Here is a 7,649-nt window from a genome sequence, read left to right as displayed (position 1 = left end):
AGAGATTTCTCCCTAGGGTGACGCACTCGCCATATGATGCTGCTGCGGGCCCAGGGTTTCTGCAGACACCTGAGTAAGCCCCCAGTACACCCAAGACATTGTCACACTGGGTCATGTATTGCTAATGTTGCTGAGTTGCTAAGTTGTGTCCGACTCTTTGTGAGCCCATGGTCTGTAGCCCACCAGGCTCCTCTGTACGTGGGATTTCCAGGCAAGAGTACTGGAGCAGGTCGACATTTCCTCCTCCAGGGGACCTTCCCAATCCAGAAACCGAATCCGCATCTCCCGCATTGGCAGGCAGACGTTTTACCACTGAGCCACCAGGGAAGCCTGGGCGCTTTAAAAAAGAGCTTTTATTTTTTTCTAAAGAGAGCTTTAAAAAAATTACTGCACTGGAATCCCACTGGAGTTTTGGAGTGGTTGCTCTGTATGTGGGTATTTTGTATAAGCCCCTGCTAAGTCACTTCAGTCGTGTCTGACTCTGTGTGACCCCACAGATGGCAGCACACCAGGCTCCCCTGTCCCTGAGATTCTCCAGGCAAGAACACGAGTGGGTTGCCATTTCCTTCGCCAATGCAGGAAAGTGAAAAGTGAAAGGGAAGTCGCTCAGTCGTGTCCGACTCTTCGTGACCCCATGGACCACAGCCTACCAGGCTCCTCTGTCCATGGGATTTTCCAGGCAAGAGTACTGGAGTGGGGTGCCATCACCTTCTCCAGTATAAGCCCCTGGTGGAGTCCAGTGTCCTCTAGGGTTGAGGGCTGCCCACCCCCCTCTCCATGCAGCATCCGGGCTGTGTCCAGTAGATGCTCCATATAGTCCTTAAGGGAGGCATGGATGGTCCTCCATCTCGTGATTAAAGACCCGGTTTCCTCCAGTTTGTGTTTTGCAAAAAGTGTTTCATTAAAGCAAATGCCTCAATATTTACGCTGTATCCTTTCTTCAAGCTGCCAACAGTTTACAGTCCAACTGCCTGGGACTGCTCTCCAAAAACCCAACATTTTCCCTTTAAAACGAGCTGATAACACTGTTTCTGGATCAGCCCCTAGCTGAGCTGGCAGCTCAACAGAACAGAACTCTCCATGAGCCCTCCCTGCCTTCCCCCGCCCCTCCCCAGCCTCTTCCTCCCCCACCCCCGTTTCTGGACTCAGGAAAGGCCACCCTTCCAGTTGCTCAGGTCCAAGTCCGCGGTTAGGACTGTCCTGTCTCCCTCCTCACGGGGAGGCCGGGTCTCCTGACTGCACAGCATCTCTCCCTGGGTCCCGGGTCCCCCAGGAGGACTCCTGACTGTCCTCCGTGTGCCCATGCTTCTGCTTGGTGCCACCATTTAGGCATAGCCGGAAGGTCTTACATTTTTCACTTTTCATTTGGACATCCAGATTGCAAAATAGTGCAAACAATTTCCTTAGGGTCCCCACCAGATTCCCCAAAAGTTGACATTTTGCCCCGTTTCTCTATCCTTTTCCCGTGCCCCCAAGATACAACCCACGTGTTTGCCTATGGAGTGTCTCTCTGAAGGTCAGAGTAAACTGCAGACAGCAATGACCCTCATCCCTGACAACTTCAGTGTGTGTCTCCCAAGAATAAGGACATCCTCTCAAACAACCATGGTTCAGTGGTCAAAATCAGGACATTAACCTTGATGCAATCCTACTATCTAATCCAGCAGTACCCAACTTTGTGGCACCAGGGACGAGTTTCATCAGTTCAGTTCAGTTCAGTCGCTCAGTAACGTCCGACTCTTTGCGACCCCATGAATCACAGCACGCCAGGCCTCCTTGTCCATCACCATCTCTCAGAGTTCACTCAGACTCATGTCCATCGAGTCCGTGATGCCATCCAGCCATCTCATTCTCGGTCGTCCCCTTCTCCTCCTGCCCCCAATCCCTCCCAGCATCAGAATCTTTTCCAATGAGTCAGCTCTTCGCGTGAGGTGGCCAAAGTACTGGAGCTCCAGCTTTAGCATCATTCCTTCTAAAGAAATCCCAGGGTTGATCTCCTTCAGAATGGACTGGTTGGATCTCCTTGCAGTCCAAGGGACTCTCAGGAGTCTTCTCCAACACCACAGTTCAAAAGCATCAATTCTTCGGCGCTCAGCCTTCTTCACAATCCAACTCTCACATCCATACATGACCACAGGAAAAACCATAGCCTTGACTAGACGGACCTTAGTCGGCAAAGTAATGTCTCTGCTTTTGAATATACTATATAGGTTGGTCATAACTTTTCTTCCAAGGAGTGAGCGTCTTTTAATTTCATGGCTGCAATCACCATCTGCAGTGATTTTGGAGCCCAAAAAAATAAAGACTGACACTGTTTCCACTGTTTCCCCATCTATTTCCCATGAAGTGATGGGACCAGATGCCATGATCTTCGTTTTCTGAAAGTTGAGCTTTAAGCCAACTTTTTCGCTCTCCTCTTTCACTTTCATCAGGAGGCTTTTCAGCTCCTCTTCACTTTCTGCCATAAGGGTGGTGTCATCTGCATATCTGAGGTTTATTGATATTTCTCCCGGCAATCTTGATTCCAGCTTGTGTTTCTTCCAGTCCAGCATTTCTGATGATGTACTCTGCATAGAAGTTAAATAAGCAGGGTGACAATATACAGCCTTGACGTACTCCTTTTCCTATTTGGAACCAGTCTGTTGTTCCATGTCCAGTTCTAACTGTTGCTTCCTGACCTGCATACAGATTTCTCAAGAGGCAGGTGGTCTGGTATTCCCATCTCTTTCAGAATTTTCCACAGTTTACTGTGATCCACACAGTCAAAGGCTTTGGCATAGTCAATAAAGCAGAAATAGATGTTTTTCTGGAACTCTCTTGCTTTTTCGATGATCCAGTGGATGTTGGCAATTTGATCTCTGGTTCCTCTGCCTTTTCTAAAACCAGCTTGAACAACAGGGAGTTCACAGTTCACGTATTGCTGAAGCCTGGCTTGGAGAATTTTGAGCATTACTTTACTAGCATGTGAGATGAGTGCAATTGTGCAGTAGTTTGAGCATTCTTTGGCATTGCCTTTCTCTGGGATTGGAATGAAAACTGACCTTTTCCAGTCCTGTGGCCACTGCTGAGTTTTCCAAATTTGTTGGCATATTGAGTGCAGCACTTTCACAGCATCATCTTTCAGGATTTGAAACAGCTCAACTGGAATGCCATCACCTCCACTAGCTTTGTTCGTAGTGATGCTTTCTAAGGCTCACTTGACTTCACATTCCAGGATGTCTGGCTCTAGATTAGTGATCACATCACCATGATTATCTGGGTCATGAACATCTTTTTTGTACAGTTCTTCCGTGTATTCTTGCCACCTCTTCTTAATATCTTCTGCTTCTGTTGGGTCCATACCATTTCTGTCCTTTATGGAGCCCATCTTTGCATGAAATGTTCCCTTGGTATCTCTAATGTTCTTGAAGAGATCTCTAGTCTTTCCCATTCTGTTCTTTTCCTCTATTTCTTTGCATTAATCGCTGAGGAAGGCTTTCTTCTCTCTCCTTGCTATTCTTTGGAACTCTGCGTTCAGGTGCTTATATCTTTCCTTTTCTCCTTTGCTTTTCGCCTCTCTTCTTTTCACAGCTATTTGTAAGGCCTCCCCAGACAGCCATTTTGCTTTCATGGAAGACAGTTTTTCCCCGAATGAGGGGTGGATGATCTCTGGATGATTCAAGTGCATTACATTTACTGTGCATTTTATTTCTAATTTAAAGCTGCTGCTGGTCTGTGACCAGAGGTGGGGACCCCCTTGTTTAATCTAAGTATCTGATACAGATGTTACCATCTGTTCCAATCATGTCCTTTATGGCAAAAGGAAAATCCCTCATCACCCAGCAGTCAGCCATCATGTCCCTTCAATATACCTTAATCCGAAATTCTGAGGAGTCTTTCTCAAATAATTCGTATTAGGTTATGTTGGCTCTGTAACAAAAGGCCTTCACTGCCTTGTGAATTTAAAGGGAGCCCAACCAGGAATTCCCTGGTGGTCCAGTGGCTAAGACTCAAAGCTTCCAATGCAGGGCGACCTGGATTTGATCCCTGGTCAGGGAACTAGATTGCACGTACTGCAAGGAAGACTGAAGATCCTGCATGCCACAGCTACAACTCAGTGCAGCCAAATAAATAATAAAGAACATTAAAAAAACAAAGGGAGCCGGTCTCTCAGATGTGACCCACTCGGGCCCTGCGGCCCCACCCCAAACTGCCCCCAGGCCACTTGCTTCTGGACGCAGATCAGTTCCAGCAAGTAACTTTTGAATTAAGTATTCTTTTAACTTTCCACGTTTAAAAATTCCAAAGTTATACACAAGTAGAGACAATAGTATAAAGTACCCCCATGTTCACGTCACCCAGCTTTAATAGTTACTCACTCGTGGCCAGTCTTGTTCTATCTCTACCCACATCTGTTTCCCACTTTCTGTATTACTGTGAAGTTCAGCTGTTACTGCCTCTAGGTTGGGACGGAAGAGAGCAGGGAGGGACTACTGGATCCTGGAGGAGAGAATTCTGTATTCAGTGACACCTTCAGAGGAGCCGTGACCTTCATCAAGGAGCACGGAAACCCCAAGGTGATCTCACAAGAAGGCAGGCAAGGGGCAGGGATATTCCACCTTATTCTTCTCTCTGTCTCTGATCTCTAGGTGGGGCTTCCTATTCTCAGACCCTAACTGGATCCAGAGGGCAAGAATTCCTTCCCCTGATGCAAGGTCAGTTCAGTCAGTCAGTCCTATCTGGCTCTTTGCAACCCCATGGACAGCAGCATGCCAGGCTTCCCTGTCCATCACCAACTCTTGGAGCTTGCTCAAACTCAAGTCCATTGAGTCAGTGATGCCATCCAACCATCTCATCCTCTGTTGTCCCCTTCTCCTCCTGCCTTCAATCTTTCCCAGCATCAGGGTCTTTTCCAATGAGTCAGCTCTTCACATCAGGTGGCCAAAGTGTTGGAGCTTCAGCATCAGTCCTTCCAATGAATATTCAGGACTGATTTCCTTTAGGATTAACTAGTTTGATCTCCTTGCTTGCCAGGGGACTCTCAAGAGTCTTCTCCAACACCATAATTCAAAAACATCAATTCTCTGGCGCTCAGCCTTCTTTATGGTCCAATACTCACATCCATACATGACTATTAGACAAACCATAGCTTTGACTAGACAGACCTTTGTGGGCAAGGTGATATCTCTCCTTTTTAATATGCTGCCTAGGTTTGTCACAGCTTGCCTTCCAAGGAGCAAGCGTCTTTGCTGTCACGATAGGTGACATGGGGGTTCTGGGACCAGGTGGGGGTGGGATGAGACACCCAGGGGAGCTGCAGCCCCCTCACTTCTCCAGGCTCCCCTGCATGGTAAGGTGGATTCTCAATCACCAGACCACTAGGCAAGCCCCTAAGCACATTTGTATTTTCACATGCACCTAGGAGATTGGTACGATCTTAATAAACATACTTGGGTCAAATGAATTGTTTAGGAAAATGACCGCCTAGAGCATGGGTCTGCAGTCTCTGGGACCTAACGCCTGATGATCTGAGGTGGAGCTGACATAATAATAATAGAAATAAAGGACACAGTAAATGTAATGCACTTGAATCATCCTGAAGGCATGCCCCGCCCCCTGGTTCACAGAAAAATTGTCTTCTGCAAAACTGGTGCCAGAAAGGTTGGGGACCACTGGCCTAGACAACTGAAAATGTGATGAGGTGGTGTAAGCTCTCAGAGGTCCTTCTGAGCCAGAAAGTCTACAACGGAACGTGGCATCTCTGGGGTGCATTTTAAGAATGGTCCTCCAAATTTGAGCTTGTTTAGTCAGTAGGGAAGGGGTTGCTATGCTGTGCTGCGTGTTGTGCTGAGGCATTTCTGACTCTTTGCCATCCCATGGACTGTAGCCCGCCTTGGCTCCTCTGTCCTTGGGATTCTCCAGGCAAGAATACTGCAGTGGGTTGCCATGCCCTCCTCCAGGGGATCTTCCCAACCCAGGGATCCAACCCAGGTCTCCCGAGTTGCAGGTGGATTCTTTACCACCTGAGCTACCAGGGAAGCCCAGGGAAGGGGTTCCCTTAGAGCTAAGTGTCCCCAATTCTGCTTTAAGGAGACAAAGATGAGCAGCTATTATAGTTTTGCCTTCTTGAATCCCTTTTGGAAATGCATGTCATATACAGCATTGGGGAAAGGAATGGAAACCTACTCCAGTATTCTTGCCTGGAGAATCAGAATGGACAGAGGAGCCTGGTGGGCCACAGTCCATGGGGTCACAGAGTCAGACATGACTGAGCACGCAATACAGGACAGAACGCTGAAAAGCAGGGCCTTCGACCTTCCACGGTATCTTCTCCTTGGCGACTGATTCTCCTAAGGGCTTAGGCTTGGCTCAGGAAAGTGCTTTCAGGAAAAGGAGACTCAGTGGGAGAAGTGAGAGAGGATGAGAGAGCGTCCTTTGGCCTTGTCATTTCCTGTCTTCTCAGAACGCCATCTGGTCTCACCCAAAGGGGAATTTTAACCTCCAGCCTATCACTGCACACCTTCTGAATGTGTACTGTTTATGGAGGACTCCTTATCATCCTTTGATTCAGCCCTTCCTGACAGGTAGGAATGAGTCAGCGCTTATGGCTGCCAACAACGGCGTCTGACTCCGACTGACTTAGCACAGAGAGAACTTCCAGGAGGGACCCTGAGCTCCAGGAACAAAGAGGAAGCTGGGAGACCAGGCACGAGCATGCTAGCGACAGGGCAGCGGGTACCCCGGCCAGTGGGTGCCACGGCCAACGTGCCCTGTGCCACTCCCCACCCCCTTAGCCACGAGGACGCTGCCCTCCCATCAGCCCCTTCTTGCTCGCTTGCTCCAGGTTCAGGGTGCTGGGAAAGTGTTGGACTGGCCCAACATAGGCCATGGCTGCCCTCGGCTGTCTGGGGGGTGGGTTGTGGGGGGAGAGAAAGTTTTGAGGGTGGAAGGGAGCAGCAAGAGGCAGGCACACAGAGAGCAACTGTGGTGGAAGTAAGGAGGTGGGGAGTGCAGGGTTCACAGCAGCGCCATTTACAACCGCCAGGGCACGGCAGCAACCTGTGTCTATCAGCAGAGGACCGGATTAAGAAGATGTGCTACGTGTATACAATGGAATATTACGCAGCCGTAAAGAGGAACACAACTGTGCAATGAGCAGAGACATGGAGAGACGCAGAGACTGTCCTGCAGAGTGAAGTCAGAAAGAGAAAAGCAACGTATCACTTATATGTGGAGTCTAGAAAAACGGTACAGATGATCTTATTGGCAAAGCAGGAATAGAGGCATGGACATAGAGAACGATGGACACCAAGGAGGAAAGCAAGGCGGGAGGAGCTGGAAGACTGGCACTGCTGGGCTTCCCAGGTGGCATGGTAGAGCGCCCACCTGCCAAAGCAGGAGACACAAGAGAAGCCAGCTCGATCCCTGGGTCGGGAAGATCCCCTGGAGAAGGAAACGGCAGCCCACCCCAGTATTCTTGCCTGGAGAATTCCATCAACAGAGGAGCCTGGTGCGCTACAGTCCGTGGGGTTGTGCAGAGTCAGACACAAGTGAAGTGACACGGCACGCACACAACACACTGCTACGTATTAAACAGACAACTAATCAGAACCTGCTGCGCAGCACAGGGGACTCTGCTTGGCGCTCTGTGGAGATCTAAATGGGAAGGA

This window comes from Capricornis sumatraensis, chromosome 1 (genome assembly GCF_032405125.1).
Source record: "Capricornis sumatraensis isolate serow.1 chromosome 1, serow.2, whole genome shotgun sequence".
NCBI classification, from domain to species: Eukaryota; Metazoa; Chordata; class Mammalia; order Artiodactyla; family Bovidae; genus Capricornis; species Capricornis sumatraensis.
The sequence above is the reverse complement of the archived record's forward strand: the minus strand, read 5'-3'. Positions refer to the sequence as shown.